Raw genomic sequence first — 17308 nt, forward strand, 5'->3', positions numbered from 1 at the left:
CTACATAGTGCACTACTTTTGACCAAAACTAGTGCACTATAAAGGGAATAGGATGCCATTTGGAATACACATTGTTAGAAGTGTCCCGTACTCAGACACCATAACTAATCTGTGCTCTATTCTCGTTACCGAGGGACTTTCTGGCAGCCTGCGCCCTGCGGCCCTCTCTGTGGTTCCTAATTACATTTTTCTGTTATCACTAAAACTGTCCCCAAATGTGCTTCTTCAATGTGCGTTTAGTCGTGTTTCATATAATAATTATAATAACAGAGTCCTCATTGCTCATTCTTGTCTGTCAGTGGCATCAACACCAGACAGCGGCGTTGGCCAGAGTAAAAACAGATCTGGGACCAGGTTGTATATTGCGTTACAGCTGAGGAAATGTTTAACCGAGGTTAACGTGTGTCCAGTCCCCGACTCGTCATGGCTTTTATCAGCGTTATCGAACAGGGTCGTTGAACCTCACAAGGTTCAATGTTCACGTGACAACAGAGTTATAATGATGTTGCAAGAAGAAGCCTTTTTTTTTTTGTAAGGTTTGCCTGACTACGCACTTCCTGTTTTCTCCCCAAACTGTTGTTTTTCTTTCAGTAGATTTACTGCCATAGCCCGAGGGAAAACAACCCACCCACAGAATAATCCAATGACCAAGCAGATGCAGCTTTAACACATCTGCAATAACTTGGCTATGACTAATTCTAGGGTACCTCCCCAATGACACTATATTCCCTATATAGTGCACTACTTTTGACTAGAACCCTATGGCCAATGGCACCCTATTCCCTATATAGTGCACTACTTTTGACTAGAGCCCTATGGCCAATGGCACCCTATTCCCTATATTGTGCACTACTTTTGACTAGAGCCCTATGGCCAATGGCACCCTATTCCTTATACAATGCACTACTTTTGACTAGAGCCCTATGGCCAATGGCACCCTATTCCCTATATAGTGCACTACTTTTGACTAGAGCCCTATGGCCAATGGCACCCTATTCCTTATACAATGCACTACTTTTGACTAGAGCCCTATGGCCAATGGCACCCTATTCCCTATATAGTGCACTACTTTTGACTAGAGCCCTATGGCCAATGGCACCCTATTCCTTATATAGTGCACTACTTTTGACTAGAGCCCTATGGCCAATGGCACCCTATTCCATATACAATGCACTACTGTTGACCATAGCCCGTGATGAGCCATCACGCTCATCACTGAAGGTCATTATGGAACGAGTCCCAAGTGACCCCTACTCCCTACATACTACACTACTGTTGACCTATGGGCCCTGGTCAAAAGTAATGCATTATTAAGGGAATAGCCTGGTAATGGCAGCCATTCTTTTCTCCTGACTTCAGACTCACGTACATCTTTCCTGCTGTCAAATGACCAAATCTCCCTCTGGTGGCCTCATGGGTAGAATGTTATTCATATTTTTTTTTATCTGCAGAAAATCTGGTGTTTCAATGTGAGAACGTTGGAATACATTTCAACTCTGTATCTGACATGGTTCGGGTGTCTTATTTTGTTCAAGCCCATAACCATGTGTGTGAGGTGTATACTTTTGTTTCAAAGTAGATTTGTTTAAGACAACCCAGAAACACTCTGTGTGGCGCTGATTTCGCCCACTGCAGTAAAAGGTTTAAAGTACCAGTCAGTAATACCAGATGGATTCTGTTCTCAGCTCCTCCCACAGTCTGGTTAAAGTACCAGTCAGTAATACCAGATGGATTCTGTTCTCAGCTCCTCCCACAGTCTGGTTAAAGTACCAGTCATTAATACCAGATGAATTCTGTTCTCAGCTCCTCCCACAGTCTGGTTAAAGCAGTCCCTTAACGCTGGGTCAGTTTAGCATTTCCCCCACTCCTAGTTAAGGTTAGGAGTGGGGGAAAGGAATCTAATCCTAGATCTGTACCTAGGGGGAAGTTCACCTTTGAGGGTTTCCCTTCACATATCAATTTGGATTCCAGGCTATCCCCCCCTCTCTGACCTCAGGATTATATTATTTGAAGTAATGAATTAAAACACTTGATTTTCAACCCAGTCAGAAGTCAGTCACACATAACATGAGGGGTCAGTGAGGCGTGGAACAGAAGAGTTTATTTCAGCTTGACATTTCAGAGCTGCTCCAAGGCAGAGGAGGACAAGAGGGGTTGAAGGAGGTGACAGAAGGACGGAGGGGTGAAGAGGAACTCAGGGGAGGAGGTGTTTGGGTCAAAACCCCTTCCTTTAGGGTTTGGGCAAAGGGGGGGGGGGGACATGCATGAAGAAGGGTGAGGGTGGCTGTTGAGGACGAGGAGGGGTAAAGTTCAAGCTAATTTTCATGGCACTCTAAGGCAAAGGGGAAAATGAGGATGAAGGAGGGGTGGGTTAAATCCCCCCCCCTCCCCTGTTCCTCTAGGGTTTGTTGCACAGCGTGACACTGACTGGTCACAGACAATAATGTAATGGAAGCGTCAGAACACATCCCCACAAGGGAGTGAGATGAAATGAAGCAACGTATGTGAACATCATCAGACTAATGACACTGCAGGGAGCGACAGGCTGGTCTCATCCAGGGCAGAGGGGTTGAGTAGGGGTCAGGGTTAAGTACTCATAAAGCCTTCCAAGTGCTGATTCTAATATTATTTTAGCCTTTCAGATCATAATGAATGTGATTACATGGACAGGGGGGACCCGATCCTAGATCAGCACTCCTACTCTACGACTCTGAATACTGGTCCTATTAGATTACATGGACAGGGGGACCTGATCCTAGACCAGCTCTATGACTGAATACTGGTCCTATTAGATTACATGGACAGGGGGACCTGATCCTAGACCGGCTCTATGACTGAATACTGGTCCTATTATATTACATGGACAGGGGGACCTGATCCTAGACCAGCTCTATGACTGAATACTGGTCCTTTTAGATTACATGGACAGGGGGGACCTGATCCTAGACCAGCTCTATGACTGAATACTGGTCCTTTTAGATTACATGGACAGGGGGGCCTGATCCTAGACCAGCTCTATGACTGAATACTGGTCCTGTTAGATTACATGGACAGGGGGGACCCGGTCCTAGATCAGCACTCCTACTCTACGACTCTGAATACTGGTCCTATTAGATTACATGGACAGGTGGGACCTGATCCTAGACCAGCACTCCTTGCCATTTTGTGAATACAGGCCCAGGGCCATGGGGTTAGGCAGGGTCAAGGGACCGATACAAGACTGAGACCAAAGCGGTGATGTTAACTGGTGTTTAGGGAAGTAGTGAAGAGCGGTGGCTGTAGCAACCATGTGACCACGGTAAAGTTCAGGAATTTGGTAACCATGGAAAAGTCACGTGTGATGTTGTAGGATTCTGTTAAGGATTGTTTTACTCTACGCGGGTCAGTATGTGGCTCAGTCAGTTAGATCGTGGTGCCAACAATAGCCGAGGTTGTGGGTTCAATTCCTGTAGGGATCACACACTGACAATGGACATGCTCTCAGTGTACCGCAAGTCACTTTGGATGGAAGTGTCTTCTCCCAAATAACAATATTATTGTAGTGTCTCGGCCACACACACACACACGCCACTTTCTCTACCCTCTAACTACCCTCTGGCCTTCCGCCTCCTCTTACGTAATGTCGTTCGCATCCCAAATGGAACCTTATTCCCTATTTTGCGCACTAATTTTGACCAGGACCCATAAGGGGTCTGGTCAAAAGTAGGGCACTATAAGGTGAATAGGGTGCCATTTGGTACACAGGCGTCATGACTGCAAATCCAAACTCCATGAAGGCCAAATATGTCACCGATTTCAGACTGTGGCAGGTTTAGCACAACAAAGAGTTGATAATAAATGAAGGGACATATTAAACATGCCACACCAAAACAGTTCTATTACTCCACAAAGCAGTTCTATTCCTCCACAAAGCAGTTCTATTACTCCACAAAGCAGTTCTATTACTCCCCAAAGCAGTTCCATTACTCCACAAAGCTGTTCTATTACTACACAAAGCAGTTCCATTACTCCACAAAGCAGTTCTATTACTCCACAAAGCAGTTCCTTACTCCACAAAGCAGTTCTATTACTCCACAAAGCAGTTCCATTACTCCACAAAGCAGTTCCATTACTCCACAAAGCAGTTATATTACTCCACAAAGCAGTTCTATTACTCCACAAAGCAGTTCCATTACTCCACAAAGCAGTTCTATTACTCCACAAAGCAGTTCTATTACTCCACAAAGCAGTTCTATTACTCCACAAAGCAGTTCCATTACTCCACAAAGCAGTTCTATTACTCCACAAAGCAGTTCTATTACTCCACAAAGCAGTTCTATTACTCCACAAAGCAGTTCCATTACTCCACAAAGCAGTTCTATTACTCCACAAAGCAGTTCTATTACTCCACAAAGCAGTTCTATTACTCCACAAAGCAGTTCTATTACTCCACAAAGCAGTTCTATTACTCCACAAAGCAGTTCTATTACTCCACAAAGCAGTTCTATTACTCCACAAAGCAGTTATATTACTCCACAAAGCAGTTCTATTACTCCACAAAGCAGTTCTATTACTCCACAAAGAAGCAGCAGCTCCGTTACCGCCCCCCTTTAATGATGTAGCTGAGGAGACAGACCACCAGATATACCCTGGTATTATGTAGCTGAGGAGACAGACCACCAGATATACCCTGGTATTATGTAGCTGAGGAGACAGACCACCAGATATACCCTGGTATTATGTAGCTGAGGAGACAGACCACCAGATATACCCTGGTATTATGTGGCTGAGGAGACAGACCACCAGATATACCCTGGTATTATGTGGCTGAGGAGACAGACCACCAGATATACCCTGGTATTATGTGGCTGAGGAGACAGACCACCAGATATACCCTGGTATTATGTGGCTGAGGAGACAGACCACCAGATATACCCTGGTATTATGTGGCTGAGGAGACAGACCACCAGATATACCCTGGCAGTATGTGGCTGAGGAGACAGACCACCAGATATACCCTGGCAGTATGTGGCTGAGGAGACAGACCACCAGATATACCCTGGCAGTATGTGGCTGAGGAGACAGACCACCAGATATACCCTGGCAGTATGTGGCTGAGGAGACAGACCACCAGATATACCCTGGCAGTATGTGGCTGAGGAGACAGACCACCAGATATACCCTGGCAGTATGTGGCTGAGCCATGAGGAGACAGCCCACCAGATATACCCTGGCAGTATGTGGCTGAGGAGACAGACCACCAGATATACCCTGGCAGTATGTGGCTGAGGAGACAGACCACCAGATATACCCTGGCAGTATGTGGCTGAGGAGACAGACCACCAGATATACCCTGGCAGTATGTGGCTGAGGAGACAGACCACCAGATATACCCTGGCAGTATGTGGCTGAGGAGACAGACCACCAGATATACCCTGGTATTATGTGGCTGAGCCATGAGGAGACAGTCCACCAGATATACCCTGGTATTATGTAGCTGAGCCATGAGGAGACAGTCCACCAGATATACCCTGGTATTATGTGGCTGAGCCATGAGGAGACAGTCCACCAGATATACCCTGGTATTATGTGGCTGAGGAGACAGACCACCAGATATACCCTGGTATTATGTGGCTGAGGCATGAGGAGACAGACCACCAGATATACCCTGGTATTATGTGGCTGAGCCATGAGGAGACAGACCACCAGATATACCCTGGTATTATGTGGCTGAGGAGACAGACCACCAGATATACCCTGGCAGTATGTGGCTGAGGAGACAGACCACCAGATATACCCTGGCAGTATGTGGCTGAGGAGACAGACAACCAGATGTACCCTGGTATTATGTGGCTGAGGAGACAGACCACCAGATATACCCTGGCAGTATGTGGCTGAGGAGACAGACAACCAGATGTACCCTGGTATTGTGTGGCTGAGGAGACAGACCACCAGATATACCCTGGCAGTATGTGGCTGAGGAGACAGACAACCAGATATACCCTGGTATTATGTGGCTGAGGAGACAGACCACCAGATATACCCTGGCAGTATGTGGCTGAGGAGACAGACCACCAGATATACCCTGGCAGTATGTGGCTGAGGAGACAGACCACCAGATATACCCTGGCAGTATGTGGCTGAGGAGACAGACAACCAGATATACCCTGGTATTATGTGGCTGAGGAGACAGACCACCAGATATACCCTGGCAGTATGTGGCTGAGGAGACAGACCACCAGATATACCCTGGCATTATGTGGCTGAGCCATGAGGAGACAGCCCACCAGATATACCCTGGCAGTATGTGGCTGAGGAGACAGACCACCAGATATACCCTGGCAGTATGTGGCTGAGGAGACAGACAACCAGATATACCCTGGTATTATGTGGCTGAGGAGACAGACCACCAGATATACCCTGGCAGTATGTGGCTGAGGAGACAGACCACCAGATATACCCTGGCAGTATGTGGCTGAGGAGACAGACCACCAGATATACCCTGGCATTATGTGGCTGAGCCATGAGGAGACAGCCCACCAGATATACCCTGGCATTATGTGGCTGAGCCATGAGGAGAAACTAAAATGTTTTTTGTCCATTGCGTATTTCCGTTTGCTGAGTTTTTTGATAAAGCCTGGAATAAAATAAAAAGGTTGACCTATAATTAAATTAAACATTTAGTTCCAGACACAAAGCAAAGTGCACTTACACTGAACAAAAATATAAAGGCAACATGTAAAGTGTTAGTCCCATTTTTCAAGAGCTGAAATAAAATATCCCGGAAATGTTAGGCCTGTCAATCCCTAAATGTCCATTAATTATGATCCATATAATAATTTACATTTCCTGTTGCTGCAGGATTCTTTTCCTGCTGTAGCAAACTGGCTCAAATTAAGATCCTACACCTGTAGTAGCATAACATATTTTGTAACGTGTTTTGTTTGGCGACTCCAAGTAAAATCGTACAATCATTAAAACGGAATATGATGGACATACCTGTGCGCATCGTTTTTCTCTTCATCATCTTTGGTGGCTAATAAGATAAGAGAGCGATGATACTCCCGCCAGCAGCTACAGAGTCGGGGCAGCTACAGAGTCTTGGCCCCTTCTGTTTGACGTCACACCGGTGCAAAACTGACACCGCGCGCACTGACTGTGTGGCTCTCCTCTCATTGCACCCAAACGCGCGCCGGTCGATGTCTCCTGCGCTCCTCCGAATCGAGTTCTGAGACTAGAAGTACATGAAACATCAGCGTCAAACTCTGTAGTCCTTACTGTCGGTTCTAGAAGACTTTACCGTTATTCTGCGTTCTCTCTCTATCTCTTTGAAAGTTGGATTATGAGCGCAGCTCGTTCGGCAGGATATAGTCAGTTTTCCAGCGGTTCCTCAGAAGATGACCAGCGGTGAAACTGAGATAGGGAACAGCGAAAGGAGGTCGATGCTGCCAAAGGTAGGCTAGCCCACTAAACTACCCTACTATCCTAATTTGTAATGCTGCAGTTTACAGTACGTTGGATCGGTGGTGGGTTATGGGCTTTGTCTGTTTTATTTTGAGTAGCTACGCGCATTGCACAAACTTATAGATTATGTTGTAATAACATTTAGCTTCACTGAAAGTTATTTATTCTCAGATCTAAAGGTCACAGCGTTTCACTGACGGCACATCTGTTTCACGCAATGCCTGGTTTATTGTGTTATATTTGTTTAATGCCGAGAGAGAGAGACAGCAAGACACACACAGAGAGAGAGGGGGGAGGAGAGAGAGAGGGAGAAAGAGATAGGGAGATAGAGATAGGAAGAAAGAGACAGGGAGAAAGAGACAGGGAGATAGAGAGAAGGAGAACGACATAGGGAGATATAGAGAGAAGGAGAAATAGATAGGGAGATAGGGAGATAATTAGTGCACGGGTTCTTAGCGCTTGCTTTGATATGATTGGCATTTTTGCTGCTGACTTCTGCATCCCTCCGCTGGCAGTGGGCACTGCCCCCTTGCCTACCGCGCTGTTCTGGGGCCATGGGATTATGATGTCACCTGGGGGTGTCCGCATGAGAAATAGAGTGCAAATACATTCTCAGCCTGAAGTGGTAGCCTGTACTCTGGCTAAATATTACTGCTGTAATAATTAGCGTTGTTGGGTTTGAATGTATAGGAGGAGAGGCTACTTCTTGAAACAAATCTGTCTATAATAGTTTTTAAAGTTACATTTTGGTTCAACTGAGGAGGATTCTTGTGTAGGCTTTGCTCTGACATATCATTTATAAGGGTCCTTTCTAACTATATGTAGGCAAGCATTTTTCACTAAATAGGAGGAATGGAACGCATGTTTTTATGATTAAAAAGTGCTAATTATATATTTAAAACGTAAAATATTTCATAAGAAGTTGAATAAAAAAACATCTGCAGTATTTATTTCAGAATTAGAAACAACAAACGATGTTACCAGCTGTTTGATAATGGTTACGTTGTGTAGAGATGAATGTGATATTTAAAAATGTACCGCAAGTTTGCCTGTGATGTACAATATGTAAATAAAGCATTCACACAATGGTATAAAAATAGTATTTTGAGATATATATGGAGGTAAGGATATATATATATATATATATATATATATATATATATATATATATATATATATATATATATATTCTTTATGAGTAGGGCTGGGTGGTGAATTTACCTAATGCGTAACCATATTTTCCAGTTTCGCAGCACTTGTTCGTGCTACGGTGGACAATGTCTCTGTTTTGTAATTGTCACATACAGAATAGTGTTTACTTTTCTGTTTCCACACTCTATGACAGCAGTATCTGCTCCAGATAATATGAAATATGTGTTGGCGCTTATCGGCGCAATTAGCAACGCTGTTGCGCGACTCTAGCCCCAGGCATGCGCTGGACGCGAGTGAAAGCGCGAGAGTGCACGTCAAACCCAAATGGTTCAGAATTTCAGAACCTTCTAGAAATCTCTCTCAATTCAAACCGCAATGTTAAGGCTACATAGTATATATTATTTCCATGACTCTATATATGCCTATCCAGGGTTGGGGAGTAACGGATTACATGTAATCGTTACATGTAAGGGATTACAAAAAACGTGTAACTGTAATCCACAATAAGTACAAAAATATTGTAATCAGATTATTTTGAAAAACTAGATTACTTCAAGAATGACTTTTAAATTCAGAAAGGATGTGTGCGAAAATAATCTTTGACACTTCTGTTTTCTCAATAACCTTAAAATCAGCATTGAAAAAAATTGAAGTTTGTTCCACATGACAAATATGTCGTTCTGCCCCTGAACAGGCAGTTAACCCACTGTTCCTAGGCCGTCATTGAAAATAAGAATTTGTTCTTAATTAACTGACTTGCCTGGTTAAATAAAGGTAAATAAAAATAAATGAGCGAATCTGACCACAAGACAGAGACCACTATGACGACGCACCAAATGTGCTTGATGGATTTGCGAGAAAAGAGCAGGAATGGGTTTTTGTAAACTACAGTCCAAGCTATGTCTTCCAATGGTGCGACTGCTGTCGGCATCCAAATATTATCCAACCTGAATAAACGCTTGGAGGTCAGGAGGACAGCAGTGGTGTTGTCTACGGCAACACGGATATCACTTATGAGATCTTCATAGCGCATTGATGTGAATCACACTGCTGCTCTCTCATTTAGCTATACGCCATAAGGATTGTGGTTGTTGTGGATGGCTGTTCACAAATGTGTATTGTAACCCAATAATGGTTGAATTGAAGATGTTTAAGCTGCCTGTCAATCATTGTTTTTTAAACGAGTGGACAGCCAGTGAAAAATGCGCTCTTGCAACAGCTGCATAGTGCGGATCCCAGCCTATGGAACAATAGCTGCATAGTGCGGATCCCAGCCTATGGAACAACAGCTGCATAGTGCGGATCCCAGCCTATGGAACAACAACTGCATAGTGCGGATCCCAGCCTATGGAACAACAGCTGCACAGTGCGGATCCCAGCCTATGGAACAACAGCTGCATAGTGTGGATCCCAGCCTATGGAACAACAGCTGCACAGTGCGGATCCCAGCCTATGGAACAACAGCTGCATAGTGCGGATCCCAGCCTATGGAACAACAGCTGCATAGTGTGGATCCCAGCCTATGGAACAACAGCTGCATAGTGCGGATCCCAGCCTATGGAACAACAGCTGCATAGTGCGGATCCCAGCCTATGGAACAACAGCTGCATAGTGCGGATCCCAGCCAACGGAATAAAAGTAGGGCTTTTATTGCTCAATCTAATTCATGCTGATAAAATAATAAATCCAAAGGCCTAATGGACACATGGTCAAATTCGCACACTGTTGATAGACTAAAAGGGGCAATCTGTCGTTGCTACATCCATTTCTGTTCATGGACTTCTTCGGTATTCTAAATGCCTACTGCTTGCAAAATTGTCCTGCCTTTCAAGAATGCCTGACTTGCTTCAACTTGCTTTTAAGTTTCAGTAGATGCTCTTATTTAGCGCGGTTTACAGGTTGAACTAGGGTTAAGTGGCTCTTATTTAGCGCGGTTTACAGGATGAACTAGGGTTAAGTGGCTCTTATTTAGCGCGGTTTACAGGATGAACTAGGGTTAAGTGGCTCTTATTTAGCGCGGTTTACAGGATGAACTAGGGTTAAGTGGCTCTTATTTAGCGCGGTTTACAGGATGAACTAGGGTTAAGTGGCTCTTATTGAGCGCGGTTTACAGGATGAACTAGGGTTAAGTGGCTCTTATTTAGCGCGGTTTACAGGATGAACTCGGGTTAAGTGGCTCTTATTTAGCGCGGTTTACAGGATGAACTCGGGTTAAGTGGCTCTTATTTAGCGCGGTTTACAGGATGAACTCGGGTTAAGTGGCTCTTATTTAGCGCGGTTTACAGGATGAACTAGGGTTAAGTGGCTCTTATTTAGCGCGGTTTACAGGATGAACTAGGGTTAAGTGGCTCTTATTTAGCGCGGTTTACAGGATGAACTAGGGTTAAGTGGCTCTTATTTAGCGCGGTTTACAGGATGAACTAGGGTTAAGTGGCTCTTATTTAGCGCGGTTTACAGGATGAACTAGGGTTAAGTGGCTCTTATTTAGCGCGGTTTACAGGATGAACTAGGGTTAAGTGGCTCTTATTTAGCGCGGTTTACAAGATGAACTTGGGTTAAGTTAACACACACTAAACAGAAAGCAACTACCCACACCACACAGGTGGGAAAAGGCTACCTAAGTATGATTCTCAATCAGAGACAACGATAGACAGCTGCCTCTGATTGAGAACCACACCCGGCCAAACAACACAGAAATCCAAAACATAGAAAATGAACATAGAATGCCCACCCTAGACACACCTTGGCCTAACCAAAATAGAGAATAAAAGCCTCTCTATGGCCTAGGGTGTGACAATTTCACTGTACTTGTGCATGTGACAATAAAACTTGAACTGAAATCTTGAACTGATCTGGAAAAAAAAATATTACTTATTAAACCAAATATCTTTCTCCGAGCTCATGGTATGAGTATAAAATAAACACATTTCATTTTGGAGTCACTTTTATTGTAAAAAGGAATAGAATACGTTTCTAAACATATTATTGGATTCTACCGTGATTAGGGATAGTCCTGAATGAATCACGAAGCACGATGAATGTCACAGACGCACAAAACTCACACCCGCCAGGACATGTGAACCTCTCACCATGACAACAACAGGAGAGGTTAGCATGTCTTTGGGGTATGATATTTTATGCGTCTGTAACTTTCTCACTCATCATTATTCACGGTTCCATTAGTGTAATCTGTAATCACTGCCGGACACCGTACTGTGTTCCCAATCGGACACTTCCCCCAGTGCACTACTTTTAAATAGGGCCCACAGGGAGTTCCGGTCAAAAGTAGTGCACTAAATAGGGAACATGATGCCATTGGCCATAGGGCTCTAGTCAAAAGTAGTGCACTATACAGGGAATAGGGTGCCATTTGGGCCCTTGTGTCTTCTTCTCTCCACACTGACAGGCAGTGTCCTATAAACCTTGTTAGAGTCATAGTGTAGTCGTAACAGACAGTTATATTAAGTGTGTAATTATGTAGTTGTTTAAGAGTCATTATCCTATAAACCTTGTTAGTGTCATAGTGTAGTCGTAACAGACAGTTATATTAAGTGTGTAATGATGTAGTTGTTTAAGAGTCATTATCCTATAAACCTGGTTAGAGTCATAGTGTAGTTGTAACAGACAGTTATATTAAGTGTGTAATTATGTAGTTGTTTAAGAGTCATTATCCTATAAACCTGGTTAGAGTCATAGTGTAGTTGTAACAGACAGTTATAATAAGTCTGTAATTATGTAGTTGTTTAAGAGTCATTATCCTATAAACCTTGTTAGAGTCATAGTGTAGTCGTAACAGACAGTTATATTAAGTGTGTAATGATGTAGTTGTTTAAGAGTCATTATCCTATAAGCCTTGTTAGTGTCATAGTGTAGTTGTAACAGACAGTTATATTAAGTGTGTAATTATGTAGTTGTTTAAGAGTCATTATCCTATAAACCTTGTTAGAGTCATAGTGTAGTTGTAACAGACAGTTATATTAAGTGTGTAATTATGTAGTTGTTTAAGAGTCATTATCCTATAAACCTTGTTAGAGGCATAGTGTAGTCATAACAGACAGTTATATTAAGTGTGTAATTATGTAGTTGTTTAAGAGTCATTATCCTATAAACCTTGTTAGAGTCATAGTGTAGTCATAACAGACAGTTATATTAAGTGTGTAATTATGTAGTTGTTTAAGAGTCATTATCCTATAAACCTTGTTAGAGTCATAGTGTAGTCATAACAGACAGTTATATTAAGTGTGTAATTATGTAGTTGTTTAAGAGTCATTATCCTATAAACCTTGTTAGAGTCATAGTGTAGTCGTAACAGACAGTTATATTAAGTGTGTAATTATGTAGTTGTTTAAGAGTCATTATCCTATAAACCTTGTTAGAGTCATAGTGTAGTTGTAACAGACAGTTATATTAAGTGTGTAATTATGTAGTTGTTTAAGAGTCATTATCCTATAAACCTTGTTAGAGTCATAGTGTAGTCATAACAGACAGTTATATTAAGTGTGTAATTATGTAGTTGTTTAAGAGTCATTATCCTATAAACCTTGTTAGAGTCATAGTGTAGTCATAACAGACAGTTATATTAAGTGTGTAATTATGTAGTTGTTTAAGAGTCATTATCCTATAAACCTTGTTAGAGTCATAGTGTAGTTGTAACAGGCAGTTATATTAAGTGTGTAATTATGTAGTTGTTTAAGAGTCATTATCCTATAAGCCTTGTTAGTGTCATAGTGTAGTTGTAACAGACAGTTATATTAAGTGTGTAATTATGTAGTTGTTTAAGAGTCATTATCCTATAAGCCTTGTTAGTGTCATAGTGTAGTTGTAACAGACAGTTATATTAAGTGTGTAATTATGTAGTTGTTTAAGAGTCATTATCCTATAAACCTTGTTAGTGTCATAGTGTAGTTGTAACAGACAGTTATATTAAGTGTGTAATTATGTAGTTGTTTCAGAGTCATTATCCTATAAACCTTGTTAGAGTCATAGTGTAGTTGTAACAGACAGTTATATTAAGTGTGTAATTATGTAGTTGTTTAAGAGTCATTATCCTATAAACCTGGTTAGAGTCATAGTGTAGCCGTAACAGACAGTTATATTAAGTGTGTAATTATGTAGTTGTTTAAGAGTCATTATCCTATAAACCTGGTTAGAGTCATAGTGTAGTCGTAACAGACAGTTATATTAAGTGTGTAATTATGTAGTTGTTTAAGAGTCATTATCCTATAAACCTTGTTAGAGTCATAGTGTAGTTGTAACAGACAGTTATATTAAGTGTGTAATTATGTAGTTGTTTCAGAGTCATTATCCTATAAACCTGGTTAGTGTCATAGTGTAGTTGTAACAGACAGTTATATTAAGTGTGTAATTATGTAGTTGTTTAAGAGTCATTATCCTATAAACCTGGTTAGAGTCATAGTGTAGTAGTAACAGACAGTTATATTAAGTGTGTAATTATGTAGTTGTTTAAGAGTCATTATCCTATAAACCTTGTTAGTGTCATAGTGTAGTTGTAACAGACAGTTATATTAAGTGTGTAATGATGTCGTTGTTTAAGAGTCATTATCCTATAAACCTTGTTAGAGTCATAGTGTAGTTGTAACAGACAGTTATATTAAGTGTGTAATTATGTAGTTGTTTAAGAGTCATTATCCTATAAACCTTGTTAGAGTCATAGTGTAGTTGTAACAGACAGTTATATTAAGTGTGTAATGATGTCGTTGTTTAAGAGTCATTATCCTATAAACCTTGTTAGAGTCATAGTGTAGTTGTAACAGACAGTTATATTAAGTGTGTAATTATGTAGTTGTTTAAGAGTCATTATCCTATAAACCTGGTTAGAGTCATAGTGTAGTTGTAACAGACAGTTATATTAAGTGTGTAATGATGTCGTTGTTTAAGAGTCATTGTCCTATAAACCTGGTTAGAGTCATAGTGTAGTTGTAACAGACAGTTATATTAAGTGTGTAATTATGTAGTTGTTTAAGAGTCATTATCCTATAAACCTTGTATTAGTCATAGTGTAGTTGTAACAGACAGTTATATTAAGTGTGTAATGATGTAGTTGTTTAAGAGTCATTATCCTATAAACCTTGTATTAGTCATAGTGTAGTTGTAACAGACAGTTATATTAAGTGTGTAATGATGTAGTTGTTTAAGAGTCATTATCCTATAAACCTTGTATTAGTCATAGTGTAGTCGTAACAGACAGTTATATTAAGTGTGTAATTATGTAGTTGTTTAAGAGTCATTATCCTATAAACCTTGTTAGAGTCATAGTGTAGTTGTAACAGACAGTTATATTAAGTGTGTAATTATGTAGTTGTTTAAGAGTCATTATCCTATAAACCTTGTTAGTGTCATAGTGTAGTTGTAACAGACAGTTATATTAAGTGTGTAATTATGTAGTTGTTTAAGAGTCATTATCCTATAAACCTTGTTAGAGTCATAGTGTAGTCGTAACAGACAGTTATATTAAGTGTGTAATTATGTAGTTGTTTAAGAGTCATTATCCTATAAACCTTGTTAGAGTCATAGTGTAGTTGTAACAGACAGTTATATTAAGTGTGTAATTATGTAGTTGTTTAAGAGTCATTATCCTATAAACCTTGTTAGTGTCATAGTGTAGTTGTAACAGACAGTTATATTAAGTGTGTAATTATGTAGTTGTTTAAGAGTCATTATCCTATAAACCTTGTTAGAGTCATAGTGTAGTCGTAACAGACAGTTATATTAAGTGTGTAATTATGTAGTTGTTTAAGAGTCATTATCCTATAAACCTTGTTAGAGTCATAGTGTAGTTGTAACAGACAGTTATATTAAGTGTGTAATTATGTAGTTGTTTAAGAGTCATTATCCTATAAACCTTGTTAGTGTCATAGTGTAGTTGTAACAGACAGTTATATTAAGTGTGTAATTATGTAGTTGTTTAAGAGTCATTATCCTATAAACCTTGTTAGAGTCATAGTGTAGTCGTAACAGACAGTTATATTAAGTGTGTAATTATGTAGTTGTTTAAGAGTCATTATCCTATAAACCTTGTTAGAGTCATAGTGTAGTTGTAACAGACAGTTATATTAAGTGTGTAATTATGTAGTTGTTTAAGAGTCATTATCCTATAAACCTGGTTAGAGTCATAGTGTAGTTGTAACAGACAGTTATATTAAGTGTGTAATTATGTAGTTGTTTAAGAGTCATTATCCTATAAACCTTGTTAGAGTCATAGTGTAGTCGTAACAGACAGTTATATTAAGTGTGTAATGATGTAGTTGTTTAAGAGTCATTATCCTATAAACCTTGTTAGAGTCATAGTGTAGTCGTAACAGACAGTTATATTAAGTGTGTAATGATGTAGTTGTTTAAGAGTCATTATCCTATAAACCTTGTTAGAGTCATAGTGTAGTCGTAACAGACAGTTATATTAAGTGTGTAATTATGTAGTTGTTTAAGAGTCATTATCCTATAAACCTGGTTAGAGTCATAGTGTAGTTGTAACAGACAGTTATATTAAGTGTGTAATTATGTAGTTGTTTAAGAGTCATTATCCTATAAACCTTGTTAGAGTCATAGTGTAGTCATAACAGACAGTTATATTAAGTGTGTAATTATGTAGTTGTTTAAGAGTCATTATCCTATAAACCTTGTTAGAGTCATAGTGTAGTCATAACAGACAGTTATATTAAGTGTGTAATTATGTAGTTGTTTAAGAGTCATTATCCTATAAACCTTGTTAGAGTCATAGTGTAGTTGTAACAGACAGTTATATTAAGTGTGTAATTATGTAGTTGTTTAAGAGTCATTATCCTATAAACCTTGTTAGAGTCATAGTGTAGTTGTAACAGACAGTTATATTAAGTGTGTAATGATGTCGTTGTTTAAGCGAGAAAACAATACAATATTACAACATCTGCTCATGTCACCTGTGTACACAGCTGTCGCCACGAGACTAGAAACATACACCTTAAAGTACTTGTGTACCATAAACCCATCAGCCAATCAGATCATTTATCAAACATGAAGCAACCAATCAGATCATTTATCAAACATGAAGCAACCAATCAGATCATTTATCAAACATGAAGCAACCAATCAGATCATTTATCAAACATGAAGCAACCAATCAGATCATTTATCAAACATGAAGCAACCAACCACATCATTTATCAAACATGAAGCAACCAATCAGATCATTTATCAAACATGAAGCAACCAATCAGATCATTTATCAAACATGAAGCAACCAATCAGATCATTTATCAAACATGAAGCAACCAATCAGATCATTTATCAAACATGAAGCAACCAATCAGATCATTTATCAAACATGAAGCAACCAATCAGATCATTTATCAAACATGAATCAACCAACCACATCATTTATCAAACATGAAGCAACCAATCAGATCATTTATCAAACATGAATCAACCAATCAGATCATTTATCAAACATGAAGCAACCAACCAGAAAATGTATCAAACATGAAGCAACCAATCAGATCATTTATCAAACATGAAGCAACCAACCAGAAAATGTATCAAACATGAAGAAACCAATCAGATAATTTATCAAACATGAATCAACCAACCACATAATTTATCAAACATGAAGCAACCAACCAGAAAATGTATCAAACATGAAGAAACCAATCAGATAATTTATCAAACATGAATCAACCAACCACATCATTTATCAAACATGAAGCAACCAATCAGATAA

At 40.2% G+C, this 17308-nt stretch overlaps 1 protein-coding gene across 1 annotated transcript in view; it reads left to right on the top strand.

Annotated features, from left to right (window-relative positions):
• The first annotated feature begins 7001 nt into the window (after positions 1-7001).
• Positions 7002-17308, top strand: part of gcgra (glucagon receptor a) — a 144966-nt gene continuing 134659 nt past the window's right edge. The window contains exon 1 of the mRNA XM_090197661.1: positions 7002-7433. The gene's annotated coding sequence lies outside the window, so the exon portion shown is untranslated. The remainder of the gene's footprint in view (positions 7434-17308) is intronic.

Source organism: Oncorhynchus mykiss, chromosome 13 (genome assembly GCF_057628025.1).
Source record: "Oncorhynchus mykiss isolate SJ-2025 chromosome 13, ASM5762802v1, whole genome shotgun sequence".
Classification (NCBI taxonomy): Eukaryota; Metazoa; Chordata; class Actinopteri; order Salmoniformes; family Salmonidae; genus Oncorhynchus; species Oncorhynchus mykiss.